The sequence below is a fragment of the Phyllobates terribilis genome, unplaced genomic scaffold, assembly GCF_046119375.1.
Source record: "Phyllobates terribilis strain yellow unplaced genomic scaffold, ASM4611937v1 Scaffold_27__1_contigs__length_16484149, whole genome shotgun sequence".
NCBI classification, from domain to species: domain Eukaryota; kingdom Metazoa; phylum Chordata; class Amphibia; order Anura; family Dendrobatidae; genus Phyllobates; species Phyllobates terribilis.
The window spans coordinates 6,090,166-6,113,331 of NW_027362787.1; the positions used below are offsets into that span (position 1 = coordinate 6,090,166).

General features: G+C 45.3%; 7 non-coding genes and 5 pseudogenes across 7 annotated transcripts; all 12 read left to right on the forward strand.

The window, feature by feature from the left end:
- Window positions 1-2,624: 2,624 nt before the first annotated feature.
- Window positions 2,625-2,817, forward strand: LOC141177683 (U2 spliceosomal RNA). Its single transcript, XR_012254255.1, has one exon. It is a non-coding gene; the product is annotated as a U2 spliceosomal RNA (small nuclear RNA).
- A 6,391-nt stretch (window positions 2,818-9,208) lies between these two features.
- On the forward strand, window positions 9,209-9,405 carry LOC141177976 (U2 spliceosomal RNA). Its single transcript, XR_012254460.1, has one exon. It is a non-coding gene; the product is annotated as a U2 spliceosomal RNA (small nuclear RNA).
- A 1,115-nt stretch (window positions 9,406-10,520) lies between these two features.
- Window positions 10,521-10,711, forward strand: LOC141178447 (U2 spliceosomal RNA). Its single transcript, XR_012254731.1, has one exon. It is a non-coding gene; the product is annotated as a U2 spliceosomal RNA (small nuclear RNA).
- A 1,115-nt stretch (window positions 10,712-11,826) lies between these two features.
- Window positions 11,827-12,017, forward strand: LOC141177505 (U2 spliceosomal RNA). The gene has a single exon (XR_012254093.1). It is a non-coding gene; the product is annotated as a U2 spliceosomal RNA (small nuclear RNA).
- Window positions 12,018-13,132: 1,115 nt separating this feature from the next.
- LOC141178101 (U2 spliceosomal RNA) lies at window positions 13,133-13,224 on the forward strand (annotated as a pseudogene).
- Window positions 13,225-13,984: 760 nt separating this feature from the next.
- LOC141177936 (U2 spliceosomal RNA) lies at window positions 13,985-14,211 on the forward strand (annotated as a pseudogene).
- Window positions 14,212-15,326: 1,115 nt separating this feature from the next.
- Window positions 15,327-15,517, forward strand: LOC141178448 (U2 spliceosomal RNA). The gene has a single exon (XR_012254732.1). It is a non-coding gene; the product is annotated as a U2 spliceosomal RNA (small nuclear RNA).
- Window positions 15,518-16,626: 1,109 nt separating this feature from the next.
- On the forward strand, window positions 16,627-16,817 carry LOC141178449 (U2 spliceosomal RNA). The gene has a single exon (XR_012254733.1). It is a non-coding gene; the product is annotated as a U2 spliceosomal RNA (small nuclear RNA).
- A 1,115-nt stretch (window positions 16,818-17,932) lies between these two features.
- On the forward strand, window positions 17,933-18,123 carry LOC141178451 (U2 spliceosomal RNA). The gene has a single exon (XR_012254735.1). It is a non-coding gene; the product is annotated as a U2 spliceosomal RNA (small nuclear RNA).
- Window positions 18,124-19,238: 1,115 nt separating this feature from the next.
- On the forward strand, window positions 19,239-19,330 carry LOC141178102 (U2 spliceosomal RNA; annotated as a pseudogene).
- Window positions 19,331-20,090: 760 nt separating this feature from the next.
- LOC141177994 (U2 spliceosomal RNA) lies at window positions 20,091-20,320 on the forward strand (annotated as a pseudogene).
- Window positions 20,321-22,281: 1,961 nt separating this feature from the next.
- On the forward strand, window positions 22,282-22,511 carry LOC141177942 (U2 spliceosomal RNA; annotated as a pseudogene).
- The last annotated feature ends 655 nt before the right edge of the window (window positions 22,512-23,166 follow it).

Consider the following 23,166-nt stretch of genomic DNA (forward strand, 5'->3'; position numbering starts at 1 on the left):
AGGCACTTTGAGGAGGAGTCCAAGCGAATCATCTTCCGTTCCAAAGTGGAGAATCTGGAGAAGGGTGAGAAATGTAACTCATTCTTTTTCAGGAAACTTCATGCCGGTCACACGCCCCTGAACGAGCTGCGAGACGAGAGCGGAAACATGCGACGTGGGAAGGAGGACGTGATGAGGGTCGTCAGCGACTTCTACAGCGAACTCTACTCCCACAAGACTACCGACCCCGACGCTGCTGATAAGTTCCTGTCAGGTATCACTAACCATCTTGATCCTGCAGGCACGGCAGCCTTGGACAAACCTCTGATGGTGGGCGAATTGCTCTCTGCCGCTAAATCCTTTAGGACCGGCAGGACCCCGGGCAGTGATGGTCTTCCAGCGGAGCTCTATGTAGCGCTGGGAGACCTCATCTGTCCGGACCTGTTGGACCTGTACGAGGAGATGGTGGTGGAGGGTAGAATGCCTCCATCTTTGAGGGAAGGAATGGTCACGATCCTGTACAAGCGGAAGGGAGAGAGGTGCGACCTGAGGAATTGGCGTCCCATCACTCTGCTCAACGTGGACTACAAGATCCTGGCCAAGACGATGGCGACACGACTTAAGACGGTCATCGGACGGATCATCCACCCGGACCAGACCTGCGGCATCCCTGGACGTCGCATCGCAGACAGCCTCGCTCTCGTGCGGGACACGGTCGAGTACATCAAGGTCCGCCGCGCACACGCGGCCCTGGTCTCCTTGGATCAGGAGAAGGCCTTCGACCGGGTTTCCCACGAGTTCATGGGCCGAGCTCTGCACCGGTTAGGTTTGGGTAACATGTTTTGTTCGTATGTCCGTCTGATGTATTTTGATATCCACAGCTCGGTGTTGGTGAACGGCTGGAAGACTGACCCCTTCCCTGTCCTCTCTGGGGTCAGACAAGGCTGCCCTCTATCACCTCTTCTTTTTGTTTGTGTTATAGAACTCTTCGCAGAGGCTATCCGGCAGAATGGAGAGATCAGAGGGATCACCGCACCGGGTCCGGGACGACACGAGGTCAAGTGCTCGCTCTACATGGACGACGTCACCGTCTTCTGCGCTGATCGTGGTTCAGTCGACGCCCTCGTCCAGACATGTGAGAGGTTCGGCCGGGCTTCAGGGGCCAAAGTCAACTGCAGGAAGTCGGAAGCCATGCTCTTCGGGGATTGGCAGCCGGCCTCCTCCGCCCCCTTCCCCTTCAACATTCAACCGGATTTCCTCAAGGTGCTGGGAGTCTGGTTCGGGAAGGAAGGAGCGGCCCTCAAGTCCTGGCAAGAACGCTTGGCCAAGGTGAAGCAACGGATCGGACTCTGGAGCCTCAGACACCTCACTTGTGAGGGTAAGGCACTCGTCCTGCGTAATGAGGTCCTGCCCGTCTTGCAGTACACGGCGCAGGCCTGGCCCCCACACGTCACTGTGTGCAGGGCCATTACCAGGACAGTGTTTCACTTTGTCTGGGGATCCAAGATGGACAGAGTCAGGCGGGCCGTCATGTACAAGGAGCCTCGCAAGGGTGGGAAGGGCGTTCCAGATATCCCCACCCTCCTGCGATCCTCTTTTGTGTGTGATTGTGTCCGCCGGACTTTGCAAGTCAAGAATGGCTCCGCGGGCAGGTCCATGTCTCGCTTCTTCCTGCTTCCTCTTTGGAAGCGACTCGGCTGGGACAAGTGGGACAGCTCCTTCCCCTACAACTGGACGACGCCATGGTTCTACGGAGACGTCGTTCGATTTGTGGGGGAGCATCAACTGGAGGGACTCAAGCCCGACTTGTGGAAGCCCAAAACTATCCACAAGCTAATCAGAGCCAAGGATGACGTGGAGAACATCACAGGACTTCACCAGGACACGCTGGAGACTGTGTGGACAAATGTGTCGTCTGACAGGCTGACCAACGGGCACAAGGACTTGTCGTGGATGGCGATTCAGGGCGGACTGCCCGTCCGGTCATTCATGCATGCCCGGAACCTGTGCAAGACCCGGTACTGCCCAAGGTGCCCCTTCGTGGAGGAAACATCTTTGCACACTTTTTGGGACTGCGGATTTGCACAGCGCCTATTGACTGCACTTGAGGACGACCTGAGGAACTCTGTCCCCAGGGCGAGCCTATCGCACCATTCTGTGCTTTACGGACTCTTCCCTGGGGTTCATACCGTCGGAGCCATCCAGGAGGCTTGGCGCCTTATGAACTGCTTCAAGGATGCCGTTTGGGTCGCCAGGAACCGGCTCATCTTGAGGAGGGAGAGGATGTCCATCCAGGACTGCCGCAGGCTGATCCACAGCCTGCTCAGAGACTATTCCATCATGGACGGTCCGGAGGACGAGGACGAGGACTAAACCCCTCCTCCCCCTCTCCCCTTATGTGTCTTGTCTTTCAATAAAGCTTCGGGCCTGTGATTTTCCCCTCCCCATCCCCTTTTTCCCAATCCCCATCCCTTATCACGGTTCGTCGTACTGTATTGATTGACATGCTTTTTCTTTCAGATTGAGTGTTTTGTGTAGCATAGGGGTGTGATGTGTCTAGTTAGTGCGTCGTATCCTCATGCTATGTAAATATGATGTAGAATTCTGTGTGTACTGGGCTGCGGCACTGTACACTGTCTGTTAACTTATTTTTTGTGCTAATAAAAGATATATTCAATCAAAAAATCTGTTCTTATCAGTTTAATATCTGATACGTCCCCTATCTGGGGACCATATATTAAATGGATTTTTAGAACAGGGAGATGGAAAAAGAGCTTGCTCTGTCCACTCCACGCATTGACCTGGTATTGCAGTATCTCCAGGACCAGTGCACCCCTTCTTTAATGCAGTTTCTAAAATCAGAAAGAATTGAATTCAATGTTTTTTGTTCATTTTGCTTGTTTGTCGGATTTTGGGATGGACTCTTTGGCTTTGCTTTTCTTCTCCTCATTGGATTTTTCATGTTCAAAGTTGCAGAAGCCAGATTACAAGCTCATTTTGGTTCAACTTCAGCAACTGTGCATTGCATTGCCATGTAATGTGATGCAATGCTATCTTTCTAGCTCTCCCTTTTTACTTCCTTTTGGATAAACAGACATATTAGGCAAGCATTTTGGAGCTTTCACCTAAATAACTACAGGTGGTGAGATAAGCTGCACAATATAATTGACCTTTCAGTATATTGTTGCACACACACCATCTATTTAGCAAATGCCCTTGTTATCAACAGCAGCCTTTTAAACTCACCTGAGCTAACAGGTATGTGCGCTGGTTACTCTGCTGCGCTTAAAATTTCTTTTTTGGTTTGCTACATTGCCTTTTCTGAAACGTTGTCTCCTTCTGCTGGAACACTGACTTCTTTCATTTAATGCCTGCAGACTATAAAAGAGAACCCAACCCAAAAAGTTTGGTTGATTAGTCTGTGGCATTCTGTTAAACTGTTGCTTATGGCGGTCTCTGTGAGCTTCTCAGCGACATTCAGCCAGCCAGGTATCCTGCCTGCAGTAGATGGAATGTGGCAATGGAACGCTGGCTGCGCGTGTCATAATAGGCTCTGAGCCTTTATATACCTGTGCACAGCAGCAGCCACCTTCAGTCTGCTGCTGGACAGCCAGCAGCAGCAGCAGCAGGAGAGGTATGTAATCAGGAGCCCTCCTGCTAAGGGTAGACAGCTGCTCGTTCCACCCCACCCCCCGCCTTAATTGGTTCTCCTCCCTTCCAACGGTGTTGAGGCGGGTGGGAACAGCAGGGGGTGAAGGTGCTGTGTTTAAAGAGGTGGAGTTATGCAGATCTAAAACGCGTGGATTGCAGCAGCAGCAAGCCGAAAAGTGCAGGCATGTAAGGGATCTAGAGGTTGACAACATGTCTTCTTAACGGGAGTCCAGGAGCTCATCTCCACAAATGGACTTTTCAGGATCCTTGGGTGGCTCCGTAGTTTGAAACCAATTCTGGTTATCGCTTCTCGGCCTTTTGGCTACGATCAAGTGCTTTATTGCAGGAGATTGTGGTTGAAGGGCACTCGGGTACCCCTCTCCTTGGCCTGGCAGGATCGTCCACTTTGGTGGACTTAACCTGCTTGCTGCTATTAGGGAGAGGGCTTAGTCCCAGGGTAACGAGTTGCGATCCCCCAGCTTCCAGGTGTTTTTCGCTGCAAGAACACTGGGAGCGCAGATTGCAAGCGGCTCCAATTTGCAACCTTGTTGCGTTTTTCCATGGAGGTTGACCCTAACCTCGTGCCTCTTTATGCGAGGCTAAAAAACTCTATCCGAGTTCACTTCACGGCGGGTGGCTCGGATATGAGGAAATTAGGGTATGTAGTCCAGGACGTGCTCAGGAACCTTCTTGGCGTACAAAGGAATGAAATTCTCTCCATCCAGGATTATCCCAGAAGAGGTGACTATGACATCACATTCACCGGAGAAGGTATTTTTAGAGATGTACTAGAAAAGTTAAAAAAAGTTGAAAATAGTCCTGTTTTGAAAGGGATACAAATTGTTGAGCACGTCCTGGATGAGGTAAGACTGGTTATTGTAAAAGTATTTTCGCCCTTTGTTTCTGCTCCAGAAGTAATGTCATTTCTAGCAATTTATTTTAAAAGTGTTAAATGTATTGGGAAGATATTAAACGAATATAACATATGGACATCTAAGTGGAAATTCCTTGTGAAGTGTACAAGAGATCCAAATACACCAGGTGGTATACGGCTCCCCCCTGCCCGTTTCAAAATTGGGCAAACAAATGGGGATTTCTTCTTTTCTGGGATGCCAGTATATTGCAGAAACTGTGGGCGCTATGGTCATTCAAAAGAAAACTGTCATGTATCATGTAGAAATTGTGCTAGTGAAGAACATGAGACAAAAGAATGCCCTAAGGAAAAGAAATGCAGTTTTTGCCAGACTCCAGGTCACTTTTATTTTTCTTGCCCTCACAGATTTCGGGAAGATGAGCAAAAGGGGAAGTCCAAGACGTCCGACCAAGGACCAAAAGATCAGACCACCCCTCAGGAGGAGGAACAACAACCTGGAGCCTCTGGAGACAATAAGGGCGTACCAAATAGTGAAGTGTCTCCAGAGTCTATGACAGGTAAAATACCAAATCCCAAAACCTGGCTGCAGGACCTGCGGGAGTCCAAAAGGAGGGCTGAGAAGGAGCAGAAGGGCACTACTGGTAAGGTCAAAAGGGACCGGCAAAAGGCCGACACAGAAGCCCATGCCCAGTCTGGGTCTCCTAGGGCTGAGGGCGCTGAGTGGATAAAGGTGGGTCCTAAGAAAAAGAAAAAGGGTGGTTCGGAGGAGGCAGCAGGAGGTGAACAGATGGACACTTCTCCAGAAGGGGACGTGGACGCTGGACCCTCAGGGGTTTCGGTCTCCGCTGCTACAGGTGGGGACCGGGATCTTGCTGCCTCTGAAGAGTCAGAGGCTCTGCCTTGTGCGCAACCTCCTCCTATAGGACGACCTTCTACAGGTCAAACAGGGGCGGCGGAACCCCTCGGGGACCCACCTGATGAGGAACTGCATGGCCAGCCAATGGAGACCCAGCGGGTTCTGCCAGCCAGCCCTCCGAGCTATGCCAGTGTAGCGTCGGGTTTATATAAATGTGGTAATCTTTCCTCCTCCACGGAGACTCTCGTGACGATACTATCAGATGAGGAGGGAGGCGCAAGCCCAGTGGTCTGATCAGGTTCATCGGACAGGTAAATCCGTTGCTCTTAGTTACCTAAGTAAAATTTTTACATTTTCTAATGATGGCTGAACTCAAAGGTATTTCCCTCAACGTGAGAGGCATAAAATCTAACACGAGAAGAACTGCTCTTTTTAATTTTTTTACGTGTTTTACTGCATCTGTATTTTTTCTGCAAGAATGTAATATCCCACATGAAATGTCATATCAAAAATATAAAGATGAGTGGAAGTGTGGGCCATCTGTCTGGTCCGGATCGAATGCTGCAGGATCAGCGGGTGTAGCCATACTTTTTAAAGGGAACGTTTTAATTGATTTTATTCAGGAAATTTTACCAGGTCGTATTTTATTAGTGAAAGCTTTTATTGATGGTATTAGATGGCAGTTTTTAAATTTTTATGGATCCCCAGAGAAAAATGAAAGAGCCGAAATGCTTGATCTTTTACCATTATTCATTAATAACTCTGAACCTTTTATCTTAGCAGGGGATTTTAATTGTGTTTTAAAAGGTGAAAACCGGCGCTCCAGCTCTGTAAGCAGGAACTACGATAAAACCTCAGGTATGCTACATGATATAGTCAAAGATGCTAAATTGATAGACATATATAAAGAGTGTCATAGTGACAGCACAGAGGACGCTGGTTTCACTTGGAGCAATGCTAATTGTAGCTCTAGGATTGATTTTATTTTTGGTTCAGATAAAACAATACCTGCCAAATGTGAAGTTTTAACTAATATATTTTCAGACCATAAACTTTTATCCTTTACCATAAAAGTAAATGACAACAAAAAATGTGGTAAGAAAAGCTGGAAAATGAACGTATCCCTTTTAACCGACCCGCAGATTTTATCAGATTTTATTGAGTTTTATAGGAAATGTAGAAAAGGGAAAAAAACAAATGAGACTATGAGTGTATGGTGGGATAGAATGAAAGTAAAAATAAAAGACTTTTTTATTAAAAAGAGTATATGTAGAGCCAAAGAAAAATAAGAAGAATATAGAATTTTAAATACCCGCCTACAAACATTATTTAAGCTCAGAGACAATGGGATAGATGTACAACTTGATATTTCAAACTTAAAAGAAGAGATTTCAAAATGGCTAGAACAAAAAGGAAAAGAGATAATTTTTCGTTCTAGAGTACAACATATAGAAGAAAATGAAAAGTGTTCCAGATATTTTTTTAGGAAAAATAAAAAAGAAAAAGTGATAATTGACCATATAGATGGTGAGAATAATATAAAAAATATGCTGGGTAAAGTTGAGGTTTTTTTTTCTAATCTTTTTAATGGAAAAAATATAGATAATAAATTAATGGATGATTCGCTGCAAGGACTAACAGCTGTTTTAGATCCCGCATCCCAAGAGTTTTTATCCCAAGTTTTAACGGAACAAGAAGTGTTAAAAACTATTAAAAGTTTTAAAACTGGAAAGGTCCCTGGTCCTGATGGCATCCCAATAGAATTTTATGTATGTTTTTATGATATTTTAAAAGATGATTTGTTTTATTTGTTTACTGAGGTTTTTAATAATAAGGTTTTATTAAATTCCTGGAAGAAAGGTGAAGTCTCCCTCCTATACAAAAAAGGCGATAAATCAAAATTAGAAAACTGGAGACCAATAACACTTTTAAATTGTGACTATAAAATAATGGCTAAAATTTGTGCAAATCGTCTAAAAGAAGTCATCAGCAAAGTTATTCATTCTAATCAAGTGTGTGGGGTGCCGGGGCGCAGTATATGGGACAATCTGAATTTAGTGAAAGACTGTATTGAGGATGTGAAAGACAGAAAGGGGAAAATGGCGATTTTATCTATTGATTTTGAAAAAGCATTTGACCGTGTCTCACACTTTTATCTTTTTAAAGTTTTAGAGAAAATGGGCATACCAGAAGGGTTTTTACTATCGCTTAAAGCATTTTACAAGGATTGTACAAGTAAGATTTTAGTGAATGGTTTTAAGACACAAGAGGTATTTTTACGGTCAGGGGTGAAACAGGGATGCCCTCTGTCCCCCCTACTGTTTATCTGTGCACTGGAACCAATGTTATGTGCAATACGCCAAAATAAACAGATATGCGGTGTCCCTCTGCCTGGAAGCGGTGGTTTGGAGGCCAAGGTTGTAGGCTACATGGATGACGTGGCGGTCTTGTGTACAGATGCACCATCACTTACGGCCACTCTCCATCAAGTGCAATCCTTTTGTCTAGCTTCTGGTTTTAAAATCAATTTTAATAAGTGTAACATTTTAAGTGTTGGGGGGATGATTTTACGTGATGTACCAATTAATGTCTCCGAATCCATTTCCATTTTAGGTATATCATTCACTGAAAATAATGATGGTTATAATAGTTGGGAAACAGTTATACAGAAAGTAAATACGAAAATATGTATGTGGAACATGAGGAGACTTACAATGGAGGGTAAAGTATTGGTTTTAAAGATGGTGATTTTACCTCTTTTATTGTATCTTAGCATGGTTTTCCCCCCGCCTGTTAATGTTTTAAAAAAGATAACCAAAACCTGTTTTACCTTCTTTTGGAACTCAAAAATGGAAAAGCTGAAAAGAGAAATCATGATGAAATCAAAAGTAAAAGGTGGTAAAGATTTTCCAGATTTTAATAGGTTTCTTTTAATCCATCTGTTCGTTTACTGTTTTAATGCCCTTTTTAAGAATCACTATTGGTCCTTTTTTATGCGTTTTAATACAGGATTTTTTATGAGAAAGTTTGGATGGTATGAAGTTAATATATCTGTGCCCCATGCTTTTAATTTGTCGACGCATTATGAGATTTTAAGGAAAATAGTGTCCGATATTAATTTAGGGACTAAGAAAATAGAGGAATTAAGAAATAGTAAGAAACTAATTAAAGAAATACGTAAAAGTGAGGAAATATGTAATGTTGACAGATATGATGATGACAAATCTATGTCTATCTGGAAAATGATTAACGTTTTTTATCTTTTTAATGAACAGAGAGATCTGGCTTGGAGTTGCATGCACCGCTGTCTTCCTTGCCGGGCATTCCAATACAGAAGAGGATTTGTGCGGTCTGCCATCTGCCCAAAAGCCGGATGCCAAGACGAGGAAACGGTGGAACATCTATTATGGACATGTAATTTTGCAAAGGATTTCTGGAGAAGACTGCTCCCCCTACTGGAAAGGGTGGCAGACCTCAAGGACTTTACATATAAAACTGTGCTATACGGACTTATGGAATGCCCCACAATGGACCAGTACACAATGGCTTGGAAGACAGTGAACTGCGCCAAGTCATCTCTCTGGAAAGCGCGCAACATTGCTATTTTTAAACAAGATGTTTTATCAGTGAATGATGTTTTAAGTTTATGTTTATGTGAAATGTATACTTATTATTTAATTGACAAAAAGAAGAATGTACATATTTCCAAAAAATGGCTTGTTGACCAATGGAACCTAATTATTTAAAATCTTTGTATTTTTTTGTTTTGTAAATTTCATTTGTCTTTTAACGTTTTGGTATTTGTTTAATTATGCTTGTAATTTGTTAAAGTTTTAATAAACGGTTTTATCCCTCTGCAGGGGATAGCCAAATTAAAAAAAAAAAAAAAAAATCTGTTCTTATCAGTTTAATATCTGATACGTCCCCTATCTGGGGACCATATATTAAATGGATTTTTAGAACAGGGAGATGGAAAAAGAGCTTGCTCTGTCCACTCCACGCATTCACCTGGTATTGCAGTATCTCCAGGACCGGTGCACCCCTTCTTTAATGCAGTTTCTAAAATCAGAAAGAATTGAATTCAATGTTTTTTGTTCATTTTGCTTGTTTGTCGGATTTTGGGATGGACTCTTTGGCTTTGCTTTTCTTCTCCTCATTGGATTTTTCATGTTCAAAGTTGCAGAAGCCAGATTACAAGCTCATTTTGGTTCAACTTCAGCAACTGTGCATTGCATTGCCATGTAATGTGATGCAATGCTATCTTTCTAGCTCTCCCTTTTTACTTCCTTTTGGATAAACAGACATATTAGGCAAGCATTTTGGAGCTTTCACCTAAATAACTACAGGTGGTGAGATAAGCTGCACAATATAATTGACCTTTCAGTATATTGTTGCACACACACCATCTATTTAGCAAATGCCCTTGTTATCAACAGCAGCCTTTTAAACTCACCTGAGCTAACAGGTATGTGCGCTGGTTACTCTGCTGCGCTTAAAATTTCTTTTTTGGTTTGCTACAATGCCTTTTCTGAAACGTTGTCTCCTTCTGCTGGAACACTGACTTCTTTCATTTAATGCCTGCAGACTATAAAAGAGAACCCAACCCAAAAAGTTTGGTTGATTAGTCTGTGGCATTCTGTTAAACTGTTGCTTATGGCGGTCTCTGTGAGCTTCTCAGCGACATTCAGCCAGCCAGGTATCCTGCCTGCAGTAGATGGAATGTGGCAATGGAACGCTGGCTGCGCGTGTCATAATAGGCTCTGAGCCTTTATATACCTGTGCACAGCAGCAGCCACCTTCAGTCTGCTGCTGGACAGCCAGCAGCAGCAGCAGCAGGAGAGGTATGTAATCAGGAGCCCTCCTGCTAAGGGTAGACAGCTGCTCGTTCCACCCCACCCCCTGCCTTAATTGGTTCTCTTCCCTTCCAACGGTGTTGAGGCGGGTGGGAACAGCAGGGGGTGAAGGTGCTGTGTTTAAAGAGGTGGAGTTATGCAGATCTAAAACGCGTGGATTGCAGCAGCAGCAAGCCGAAAAGTGCAGGCATGTAAGGGATCTAGAGGTTGACAACATGTCTTCTTAACGGGAGTCCAGGAGCTCATCTCCACAAATGGACTTTTCAGGATCCTTGGGTGGCTCCGTAGTTTGAAACCAATTCTGGTTATCGCTTCTCGGCCTTTTGGCTAAGATCAAGTGTAGTATCTGTTCTTATCAGTTTAATATCTGATACGTCCCCTATCTGGGGACCATATATTAAATGGATTTTTAGAACAGGGAGATGGAAAAAGAGCTTGCTCTGTCCACTCCACGCATTGACCTGGTATTGCAGTATCTCCAGGACCGGTGCACCCCTTCTTTAATGCAGTTTCTAAAATCAGAAAGAATTGAATTCAATGTTTTTTGTTCATTTTGCTTGTTTGTCGGATTTTGGGATGGACTCTTTGGCTTTGCTTTTCTTCTCCTCATTGGATTTTTCATGTTCAAAGTTGCAGAAGCCAGATTACAAGCTCATTTTGGTTCAACTTCAGCAACTGTGCATTGCATTGCCATGTAATGTGATGCAATGCTATCTTTCTAGCTCTCCCTTTTTACTTCCTTTTGGATAAACAGACATATTAGGCAAGCATTTTGGAGCTTTCACCTAAATAACTACAGGTGGTGAGATAAGCTGCACAATATAATTGACCTTTCAGTATATTGTTGCACACACACCATCTATTTAGCAAATGCCCTTGTTATCAACAGCAGCCTTTTAAACTCACCTGAGCTAACAGGTATGTGCGCTGGTTACTCTGCTGCGCTTAAAATTTCTTTTTTGGTTTGCTACAATGCCTTTTCTGAAACGTTGTCTCCTTCTGCTGGAACACTGACTTCTTTCATTTAATGCCTGCAGACTATAAAAGAGAACCCAACCCAAAAAGTTTGGTTGATTAGTCTGTGGCATTCTGTTAAACTGTTGCTTATGGCGGTCTCTGTGAGCTTCTCAGCGACATTCAGCCAGCCAGGTATCCTGCCTGCAGTAGATGGAATGTGGCAATGGAACGCTGGCTGCGCGTGTCATAATAGGCTCTGAGCCTTTATATACCTGTGCACAGCAGCAGCCACCTTCAGTCTGCTGCTGGACAGCCAGCAGCAGCAGCAGCAGGAGAGGTATGTAATCAGGAGCCCTCCTGCTAAGGGTAGACAGCTGCTCGTTCCACCCCACCCCCCGCCTTAATTGGTTCTCCTCCCTTCCAACGGTGTTGAGGCGGGTGGGAACAGCAGGGGGTGAAGGTGCTGTGTTTAAAGAGGTGGAGTTATGCAGATCTAAAACGCGTGGATTGCAGCAGCAGCAAGCCGAAAAGTGCAGGCATGTAAGGGATCTAGAGGTTGACAACATGTCTTCTTAACGGGAGTCCAGGAGCTCATCTCCACAAATGGACTTTTCAGGATCCTTGGGTGGCTCCGTAGTTTGAAACCAATTCTGGTTATCGCTTCTCGGCCTTTTGGCTAAGATCAAGTGTAGTATCTGTTCTTATCAGTTTAATATCTGATACGTCCCCTATCTGGGGACCATATATTAAATGGATTTTTAGAACAGGGAGATGGAAAAAGAGCTTGCTCTGTCCACTCCACGCATTGACCTGGTATTGCAGTATCTCCAGGACAGGTGCACCCCTTCTTTAATGCAGTTTCTAAAATCAGAAAGAATTGAATTCAATGTTTTTTGTTCATTTTGCTTGTTTGTCGGATTTTGGGATGGACTCTTTGGCTTTGCTTTTCTTCTCCTCATTGGATTTTTCATGTTCAAAGTTGCAGAAGCCAGATTACAAGCTCATTTTGGTTCAACTTCAGCAACTGTGCATTGCATTGCCATGTAATGTGATGCAATGCTATCTTTCTAGCTCTCCCTTTTTACTTCCTTTTGGATAAACAGACATATTAGGCAAGCATTTTGGAGCTTTCACCTAAATAACTACAGGTGGTGAGATAAGCTGCACAATATAATTGACCTTTCAGTATATTGTTGCACACGCACCATCTATTTAGCAAATGCCCTTGTTATCAACAGCAGCCTTTTAAACTCACCTGAGCTAACAGGTATGTGCGCTGGTTACTCTGCTGCGCTTAAAATTTCTTTTTTGGTTTGCTACAATGCCTTTTCTGAAACGTTGTCTCCTTCTGCTGGGACACTGACTTCTTTCATTTAATGCCTGCAGACTATAAAAGAGAACCCAACCCAAAAAGTTTGGTTGATTAGTCTGTGGCATTCTGTTAAACTGTTGCTTATGGCGGTCTCTGTGAGCTTCTCAGCGACATTCAGCCAGCCAGGTATCCTGCCTGCAGTAGATGGAATGTGGCAATGGAACGCTGGCTGCGCATGTCATAATAGGCTCTGAGCCTTTATATACCTGTGCACAGCAGCAGCCACCTTCAGTCTGCTGCTGGACAGCCAGCAGCAGCAGCAGCAGGAGAGGTATGTAATCAGGAGCCCTCCTGCTAAGGGTAGACAGCTGCTCGTTCCACCCCACCCCCCGCCTTAATTGGTTCTCCTCCCTTCCAACGGTGTTGAGGCGGGTGGGAACAGCAGGGGGTGAAGGTGCTGTGTTTAAAGAGGTGGAGTTATGCAGATCTAAAACGCGTGGATTGCAGCAGCAGCAAGCCGAAAAGTGCAGGCATGTAAGGGATCTAGAGGTTGACAACATGTCTTCTTAACGGGAGTCCAGGAGCTCATCTCCACAAATGGACTTTTCAGGATCCTTGGGTGGCTCCGTAGTTTGAAACCAATTCTGGTTATCGCTTCTCGGCCTTTTGGCTAAGATCAAGTGTAGTATCTTTTGAAAAGGCGGTTTTGGATGTTGGCCGCCCTAGTAGATTGATACATTATGCACACTGGGGTTTAGGCGCTTGTTAGTACGCCAGGTGGCTAATATAGTCATCTGGTGGAAAGCATGGCCCCCCAGGATCGACGCCATTGGGCCGGGGAAGATCGAAAGCCCGAAGTGTGAAGTGCCCCAGGAGTGGTGACCCTGGGGTGCCTTAACTCACTGGGATTGGGAACCCCACTTGAGTTTATGGCACATTTGCACAAGCACTTCAAATTTTCTTTCTTCGCACACACCCTTATTCCGGGCCTTCTGGCCTTAGGATGGGGAATTTTTCAATTCCCGGTCGAAGGTCCGGGCAGTATTATACTGTGAAACCTTCACTATTTATTTAATTTCTTTGTCACTGTGTGTCCACTTATTCACGTGTGTCACGTCCTACTAGGATTTTGTCGGGATGCGGTTCCCTTACGGGTTCCTCTCTTGGCAGGTCTAGGGGGTGAGTGTGTGGCCATCAGGTTCCGCTCCCCCCTGAACCCCCCTGGCTCTCCTCTTTCGGGAGGAGAGCGTTGTTGGCTCCCCTCTTCCGGGAGGGGAGCACAGTCTTTGGCTCCCAGTGCCTTGCTCGGGTGAGAACTCGGGCAGGTGCTGGGGGTAAGATTGGGTCGCCTCTGGCTTCGGCTGGAGGTGGCTTTTTGTCCCTGTTCCTCGCTGTGGCCTTTTGGCTCGGAGGGACGGGGAATGGTTTGGGGGACCCTTCTCCTTTTGGAGAGGGTTTCAAGAAGACCAGCATCCTAGTGCACTTTTTTTGTGGCACTTGTCACTTTTTTAAGCGCACTCGGGTTTTGTACACGAATTCGGGCTAAAAAAAAAAAAAAGAAAAAAAAAAAAAAAAATCTGTTCTTATCAGTTTAATATCTGATACGTCCCCTATCTGGGGACCATATATTAAATGGATTTTTAGAACAGGGAGATGGAAAAAGAGCTTGCTCTGTCCACTCCACGCATTGACCTGGTATTGCAGTATCTCCAGGACCGGTGCACCCCTTCTTTAATGCAGTTTCTAAAATCAGAAAGAATTGAATTCAATGTTTTTTGTTCATTTTGCTTGTTTGTCGGATTTTGGGATGGACTCTTTGGCTTTGCTTTTCTTCTCCTCATTGGATTTTTCATGTTCAAAGTTGCAGAAGCCAGATTACAAGCTCATTTTGGTTCAACTTCAGCAACTGTGCATTGCATTGCCATGTAATGTGATGCAATGCTACCTTTCTAGCTCTCCCTTTTTACTTCCTTTTGGATAAACAGACATATTAGGCAAGCATTTTGGAGCTTTCACCTAAATAACTACAGGTGGTGAGATAAGCTGCACAATATAATTGACCTTTCAGTATATTGTTGCACACACACCATCTATTTAGCAAATGCCCTTGTTATCAACAGCAGCCTTTTAAACTCACCTGAGCTAACAGGTATGTGCGCTGGTTACTCTGCTGCGCTTAAAATTTCTTTTTTGGTTTGCTACAATGCCTTTTCTGAAACGTTGTCTCCTTCTGCTGGAACACTGACTTCTTTCATTTAATGCCTGCAGACTATAAAAGAGAACCCAACCCAAAAAGTTTGGTTGATTAGTCTGTGGCATTCTGTTAAACTGTTGCTTATGGCGGTCTCTGTGAGCTTCTCAGCGACATTCAGCCAGCCAGGTATCCTGCCTGCAGTAGATGGAATGTGGCAATGGAACGCTGGCTGCGCGTGTCATAATAGGCTCTGAGCCTTTATATACCTGTGCACAGCAGCAGCCACCTTCAGTCTGCTGCTGGACAGCCAGCAGCAGCAGCAGCAGGAGAGGTATGTAATCAGGAGCCCTCCTGCTAAGGGTAGACAGCTGCTCGTTCCACCCCACCCCCCGCCTTAATTGGTTCTCCTCCCTTCCAACGGTGTTGAGGCGGGTGGGAACAGCAGGGGGTGAAGGTGCTGTGTTTAAAGAGGTGGAGTTATGCAGATCTAAAACGCGTGGATTGCAGCAGCAGCAAGCCGAAAAGTGCAGGCATGTAAGGGATCTAGAGGTTGACAACATGTCTTCTTAACGGGAGTCCAGGAGCTCATCTCCACAAATGGACTTTTCAGGATCCTTGGGTGGCTCCGTAGTTTGAAACCAATTCTGGTTATCGCTTCTCGGCCTTTTGGCTAAGATCAAGTGTAGTATCTGTTCTTATCAGTTTAATATCTGATACGTCCCCTATCTGGGGACCATATATTAAATGGATTTTTAGAACAGGGAGATGGAAAAAGAGCTTGCTCTGTCCACTCCACGCATTGACCTGGTATTGCAGTATCTCCAGGACCGGTGCACCCCTTCTTTAATGCAGTTTCTAAAATCAGAAAGAATTGAATTCAATGTTTTTTGTTCATTTTGCTTGTTTGTCGGATTTTGGGATGGACTCTTTGGCTTTGCTTTTCTTCTCCTCATTGGATTTTTCATGTTCAAAGTTGCAGAAGCCAGATTACAAGCTCATTTTGGTTCAACTTCAGCAACTGTGCATTGCATTGCCATGTAATGTGATGCAATGCTACCTTTCTAGCTCTCCCTTTTTACTTCCTTTTGGATAAACAGACATATTAGGCAAGCATTTTGGAGCTTTCACCTAAATAACTACAGGTGGTGAGATAAGCTGCACAATATAATTGACCTTTCAGTATATTGTTGCACACACACCATCTATTTAGCAAATGCCCTTGTTATCAACAGCAGCCTTTTAAACTCACCTGAGCTAATGTGCGCTGGTTACTCTGCTGCGCTTAAAATTTCTTTTTTGGTTTGCTACAATGCCTTTTCTGAAACGTTGTCTCCTTCTGCTGGAACACTGACTTCTTTCATTTAATGCCTGCAGACTATAAAAGAGAACCCAACCCAAAAAGTTTGGTTGATTAGTCTGTGGCATTCTGTTAAACTGTTGCTTATGGCGGTCTCTGTGAGCTTCTCAGCGACATTCAGCCAGCCAGGTATCCTGCCTGCAGTAGATGGAATGTGGCAATGGAACGCTGGCTGCGCGTGTCATAATAGGCTCTGAGCCTTTATATACCTGTGCACAGCAGCAGCCACCTTCAGTCTGCTGCTGGACAGCCAGCAGCAGCAGCAGCAGGAGAGGTATGTAATCAGGAGCCCTCCTGCTAAGGGTAGACAGCTGCTCGTTCCACCCCACCCCCCGCCTTAATTGGTTCTCCTCCCTTCCAACGGTGTTGTGGCGGGTGGGAACAGCAGGGGGTGAAGGTGCTGTGTTTAAAGAGGTGGAGTTATGCAGATCTAAAACGCGTGGATTGCAGCAGCAGCAAGCCGAAAAGTGCAGGCATGTAAGGGATCTAGAGGTTGACAACATGTCTTCTTAACGGGAGTCCAGGAGCTCATCTCCACAAATGGACTTTTCAGGATCCTTGGGTGGCTCCGTAGTTTGAAACCAATTCTGGTTATCGCTTCTCGGCCTTTTGGCTAAGATCAAGTGTAGTATCTGTTCTTATCAGTTTAATATCTGATACGTCCCCTATCTGGGGACCATATATTAAATGGATTTTTAGAACAGGGAGATGGAAAAAGAGCTTGCTCTGTCCACTCCACGCATTGACCTGGTATTGCAGTATCTCCAGGACCGGTGCACCCCTTCTTTAATGCAGTTTCTAAAATCAGAAAGAATTGAATTCAATGTTTTTTGTTCATTTTGCTTGTTTGTCGGATTTTGGGATGGACTCTTTGGCTTTGCTTTTCTTCTCCTCATTGGATTTTTCATGTTCAAAGTTGCAGAAGCCAGATTACAAGCTCATTTTGGTTCAACTTCAGCAACTGTGCATTGCATTGCCATGTAATGTGATGCAATGCTATCTTTCTAGCTCTCCCTTTTTACTTCCTTTTGGATAAACAGACATATTAGGCAAGCATTTTGGAGCTTTCACCTAAATAACTACAGGTGGTGAGATAAGCTGCACAATATAATTGACCTTTCAGTATATTGTTGCACACACACCATCTATTTAGCAAATGCCCTTGTTATCAACAGCAGCCTTTTAAACTCACCTGAGCTAACAGGTATGTGCGCTGGTTACTCTGCTGCGCTTAAAATTTCTTTTTTGGTTTGCTACAATGCCTTTTCTGAAACGTTGTCTCCTTCTGCTGGAACACTGACTTCTTTCATTTAATGCCTGCAGACTATAAAAGAGAACCCAACCCAAAAAGTTTGGTTGATTAGTCTGTGGCATTCTGTTAAACTGTTGCTTATGGCGGTCTCTGTGAGCTTCTCAGCGACATTCAGCCAGCCAGGTATCCTGCCTGCAGTAGATGGAATGTGGCAATGGAACGCTGGCTGCGCGTGTCATAATAGGCTCTGAGCCTTTATATACCTGTGCACAGCAGCAGCCACCTTCAGTCTGCTGCTGGACAGCCAGCAGCAGCAGCAGCAGGAGAGGTATGTAATCAGGAGCCCTCCTGCTAAGGGTAGACAGCTGCTCGTTCCACCCCACCCCCCGCCTTAATTGGTTCTCCTCCCTTCCAACGGTGTTGAGGCGGGTGGGAACAGCAGGGGGTGAAGGTGCTGTGTTTAAAGAGGTGGAGTTATGCAGATCTAAAACGCGTGGATTGCAGCAGCAGCAAGCCGAAAAGTGCAGGCATGTAAGGGATCTAGAGGTTGACAACATGTCTTCTTAACGGGAGTCCAGGAGCTCATCTCCACAAATGGACTTTTCAGGATCCTTGGGTGGCTCCGTAGTTTGAAACCAATTCTGGTTATCGCTTCTCGGCCTTTTGGCTAAGATCAAGTGTAGTATCTGTTCTTATCAGTTTAATATCTGATACGTCCCCTATCTGGGGACCATATATTAAATGGATTTTTAGAACAGGGAGATGGAAAAAGAGCTTGCTCTGTCCACTCCACGCATTGACCTGGTATTGCAGTATCTCCAGGACCGGTGCACCCCTTCTTTAATGCAGTTTCTAAAATCAGAAAGAATTGAATTCAATGTTTTTTGTTCATTTTGCTTGTTTGTCGGATTTTGGGATGGACTCTTTGGCTTTGCTTTTCTTCTCCTCATTGGATTTTTCATGTTCAAAGTTGCAGAAGCCAGATTACAAGCTCATTTTGGTTCAACTTCAGCAACTGTGCATTGCATTGCCATGTAATGTGATGCAATGCTATCTTTCTAGCTCTCCCTTTTTACTTCCTTTTGGATAAACAGACATATTAGGCAAGCATTTTGGAGCTTTCACCTAAATAACTACAGGTGGTGAGATAAGCTGCACAATATAATTGACCTTTCAGTATATTGTTGCACACACACCATCTATTTAGCAAATGCCCTTGTTATCAACAGCAGCCTTTTAAACTCACCTGAGCTAACAGGTATGTGCGCTGGTTACTCTGCTGCGCTTAAAATTTCTTTTTTGGTTTGCTACAATGCCTTTTCTGAAACGTTGTCTCCTTCTGCTGGAACACTGACTTCTTTCATTTAATGCCTGCAGACTATAAAAGAGAACCCAACCCAAAAAGTTTGGTTGATTAGTCTGTGGCATTCTGTTAAACTGTTGCTTATGGCGGTCTCTGTGAGCTTCTCAGCGACATTCAGCCAGCCAGGTATCCTGCCTGCAGTAGATGGAATGTGGCAATGGAACGCTGGCTGCGCGTGTCATAATAGGCTCTGAGCCTTTATATACCTGTGCACAGCAGCAGCCACCTTCAGTCTGCTGCTGGACAGCCAGCAGCAGCAGCAGCAGGAGAGGTATGTAATCAGGAGCCCTCCTGCTAAGGGTAGACAGCTGCTCGTTCCACCCCACCCCCCGCCTTAATTGGTTCTCCTCCCTTCCAACGGTGTTGAGGCGGGTGGGAACAGCAGGGGGTGAAGGTGCTGTGTTTAAAGAGGTGGAGTTATGCAGATCTAAAACGCGTGGATTGCAGCAGCAGCAAGCCGAAAAGTGCAGGCATGTAAGGGATCTAGAGGTTGACAACATGTCTTCTTAACGGGAGTCCAGGAGCTCATCTCCACAAATGGACTTTTCAGGATCCTTGGGTGGCTCCGTAGTTTGAAACCAATTCTGGTTATCGCTTCTCGGCCTTTTGGCTAAGATCAAGTGTAGTATCTTTTGAAAAGGCGGTTTTGGATGTTGGCCGCCCTAGTAGATTGATACATTATGCACACTGGGGTTTAGGCGCTTGTTAGTACGCCAGGTGGCTAATATAGTCATCTGGTGGAAAGCATGGCCCCCCAGGATCGACGCCATTGGGCCGGGGAAGATCGAAAGCCCGAAGTGTGAAGTGCCCCAGGAGTGGTGACCCTGGGGTGCCTTAACTCACTGGGATTGGGAACCCCACTTGAGTTTATGGCACATTTGCACAAGCACTTCAAATTTTCTTTCTTCGCACACACCCTTATTCCGGGCCTTCTGGCCTTAGGATGGGGAATTTTTCAATTCCCGGTCGAAGGTCCGGGCAGTATTATACTGTGAAACCTTCACTATTTATTTAATTTCTTTGTCACTGTGTGTCCACTTATTCACGTGTGTCACGTCCTACTAGGATTTTGTCGGGATGCGGTTCCCTTACGGGTTCCTCTCTTGGCAGGTCTAGGGGGGGAGTGTGTGGCCATCAGGTTCCGCTCCCCCCTGAACCCCCCTGGCTCTCCTCTTTCGGGAGGAGAGCGTTGTTGGCTCCCCTCTTCCGGGAGGGGAGCACAGTCTTTGGCTCCCAGTGCCTTGCTCGGGTGAGAACTCGGGCAGGTGCTGGGGGTAAGATTGGGTCGCCTCTGGCTTCGGCTGGAGGTGGCTTTTTGTCCCTGTTCCTCGCTGTGGCCTTTTGGCTCGGAGGGACGGGGAATGGTTTGGGGGACCCTTCTCCTTTTGGAGAGGGTTTCAAGAAGACCAGCATCCTAGTGCACTTTTTTTGTGGCACTTGTCACTTTTTTAAGCGCACTCGGGTTTTGTACACGAATTCGGGCTAAAAAAAAAAAAAAGAAAAAAAAAAAAAAAAAAAATCTGTTCTTATCAGTTTAATATCTGACACGTCCCCTATCTGGGGACCATATATTAAATGGATTTTTAGAACAGGGAGATGGAAAAAGAGCTTGCTCTGTCCACTCCACGCATTGACCTGGTATTGCAGTATCTCCAGGACCGGTGCACCCCTTCTTTAATGCAGTTTCTAAAATCAGAAAGAATTGAATTCAATGTTTTTTGTTCATTTTGCTTGTTTGTCGGATTTTGGGATGGACTCTTTGGCTTTGCTTTTCTTCTCCTCATTGGATTTTTCATGTTCAAAGTTGCAGAAGCCAGATTACAAGCTCATTTTGGTTCAACTTCAGCAACTGTGCATTGCATTGCCATGTAATGTGATGCAATGCTATCTTTCTAGCTCTCCCTTTTTACTTCCTTTTGGATAAACAGACATATTAGGCAAGCATTTTGGAGCTTTCACCTAAATAACTACAGGTGGTGAGATAAGCTGCACAATATAATTGACCTTTCAGTATATTGTTGCACACACACCATCTATTTAGCAAATGCCCTTGTTATCAACAGCAGCCTTTTAAACTCACCTGAGCTAACAGGTATGTGCGCTGGTTACTCTGCTGCGCTTAAAATTTCTTTTTTGGTTTGCTACAATGCCTTTTCTGAAACGTTGTCTCCTTCTGCTGGAACACTGACTTCTTTCATTTAATGCCTGCAGACTATAAAAGAGAACCCAACCCAAAAAGTTTGGTTGATTAGTCTGTGGCATTCTGTTAAACTGTTGCTTATGGCGGTCTCTGTGAGCTTCTCAGCGACATTCAGCCAGCCAGGTATCCTGCCTGCAGTAGATGGAATGTGGCAATGGAACGCTGGCTGCGCGTGTCATAATAGGCTCTGAGCCTTTATATACCTGTGCACAGCAGCAGCCACCTTCAGTCTGCTGCTGGACAGCCAGCAGCAGCAGGAGAGGTATGTAATCAGGAGCCCTCCTGCTAAGGGTAGACAGCTGCTCGTTCCACCCCACCCCCCGCCTTAATTGGTTCTCCTCCCTTCCAACGGTGTTGAGGCGGGTGGGAACAGCAGGGGGTGAAGGTGCTGTGTTTAAAGAGGTGGAGTTATGCAGATCTAAAACGCGTGGATTGCAGCAGCAGCAAGCCGAAAAGTGCAGGCATGTAAGGGATCTAGAGGTTGACAACATGTCTTCTTAACGGGAGTCCAGGAGCTCATCTCCACAAATGGACTTTTCAGGATCCTTGGGTGGCTCCGTAGTTTGAAACCAATTCTGGTTATCGCTTCTCGGCCTTTTGGCTAAGATTAAGTGTAGTATCTTTTGAAAAGGCGGTTTTGGATGTTGGCCGCCCTAGTAGATTGATACATTATGCACACTGGGGTTTAGGCGCTTGTTAGTACGCCAGGTGGCTAATATAGTCATCTGGTGGAAAGCATGGCCCCCCAGGATCGACGCCATTGGGCCGGGGAAGATCGAAAGCCCGAAGTGTGAAGTGCCCCAGGAGTGGTGACCCTGGGGTGCCTTAACTCACTGGGATTGGGAACCCCACTTGAGTTTATGGCACATTTGCACAAGCACTTCAAATTTTCTTTCTTCGCACACACCCTTATTCCGGGCCTTCTGGCCTTAGGATGGGGAATTTTTCAATTCCCGGTCGAAGGTCCGGGCAGTATTATACTGTGAAACCTTCACTATTTATTTAATTTCTTTGTCACTGTGTGTCCACTTATTCACGTGTGTCACGTCCTACTAGGATTTTGTCGGGATGCGGTTCCCTTACGGGTTCCTCTCTTGGCAGGTCTAGGGGGGGAGTGTGTGGCCATCAGGTTCCGCTCCCCCCTGAACCCCCCTGGCTCTCCTCTTTCGGGAGGAGAGCGTTGTTGGCTCCCCTCTTCCGGGAGGGGAGCACAGTCTTTGGCTCCCAGTGCCTTGCTCGGGTGAGAACTCGGGCAGGTGCTGGGGGTAAGATTGGGTCGCCTCTGGCTTCGGCTGGAGGTGGCTTTTTGTCCCTGTTCCTCGCTGTGGCCTTTTGGCTCGGAGGGACGGGGAATGGTTTGGGGGACCCTTCTCCTTTTGGAGAGGGTTTCAAGAAGACCAGCATCCTAGTGCACTTTTTTTGTGGCACTTGTCACTTTTTTAAGCGCACTCGGGTTTTGTACACGAATTCGGGCTAAAAAAAAAAAAAAGAAAAAAAAAAAAAAAAAAAATCTGTTCTTATCAGTTTAATATCTGATACGTCCCCTATCTGGGGACCATATATTAAATGGATTTTTAGAACAGGGAGATGGAAAAAGAGCTTGCTCTGTCCACTCCACGCATTGACCTGGTATTGCAGTATCTCCAGGACCGGTGCACCCCTTCTTTAATGCAGTTTCTAAAATCAGAAAGAATTGAATTCAATGTTTTTTGTTCATTTTGCTTGTTTGTCGGATTTTGGGATGGACTCTTTGGCTTTGCTTTTCTTCTCCTCATTGGATTTTTCATGTTCAAAGTTGCAGAAGCCAGATTACAAGCTCATTTTGGTTCAACTTCAGCAACTGTGCATTGCATTGCCATGTAATGTGATGCAATGCTATCTTTCTAGCTCTCCCTTTTTACTTCCTTTTGGATAAACAGACATATTAGGCAAGCATTTTGGAGCTTTCACCTAAATAACTACAGGTGGTGAGATAAGCTGCACAATATAATTGACCTTTCAGTATATTGTTGCACACACACCATCTATTTAGCAAATGCCCTTGTTATCAACAGCAGCCTTTTAAACTCACCTGAGCTAACAGGTATGTGCGCTGGTTACTCTGCTGCGCTTAAAATTTCTTTTTTGGTTTGCTACAATGCCTTTTCTGAAACGTTGTCTCCTTCTGCTGGAACACTGACTTCTTTCATTTAATGCCTGCAGACTATAAAAGAGAACCCAACCCAAAAAGTTTGGTTGATTAGTCTGTGGCATTCTGTTAAACTGTTGCTTATGGCGGTCTCTGTGAGCTTCTCAGCGACATTCAGCCAGCCAGGTAT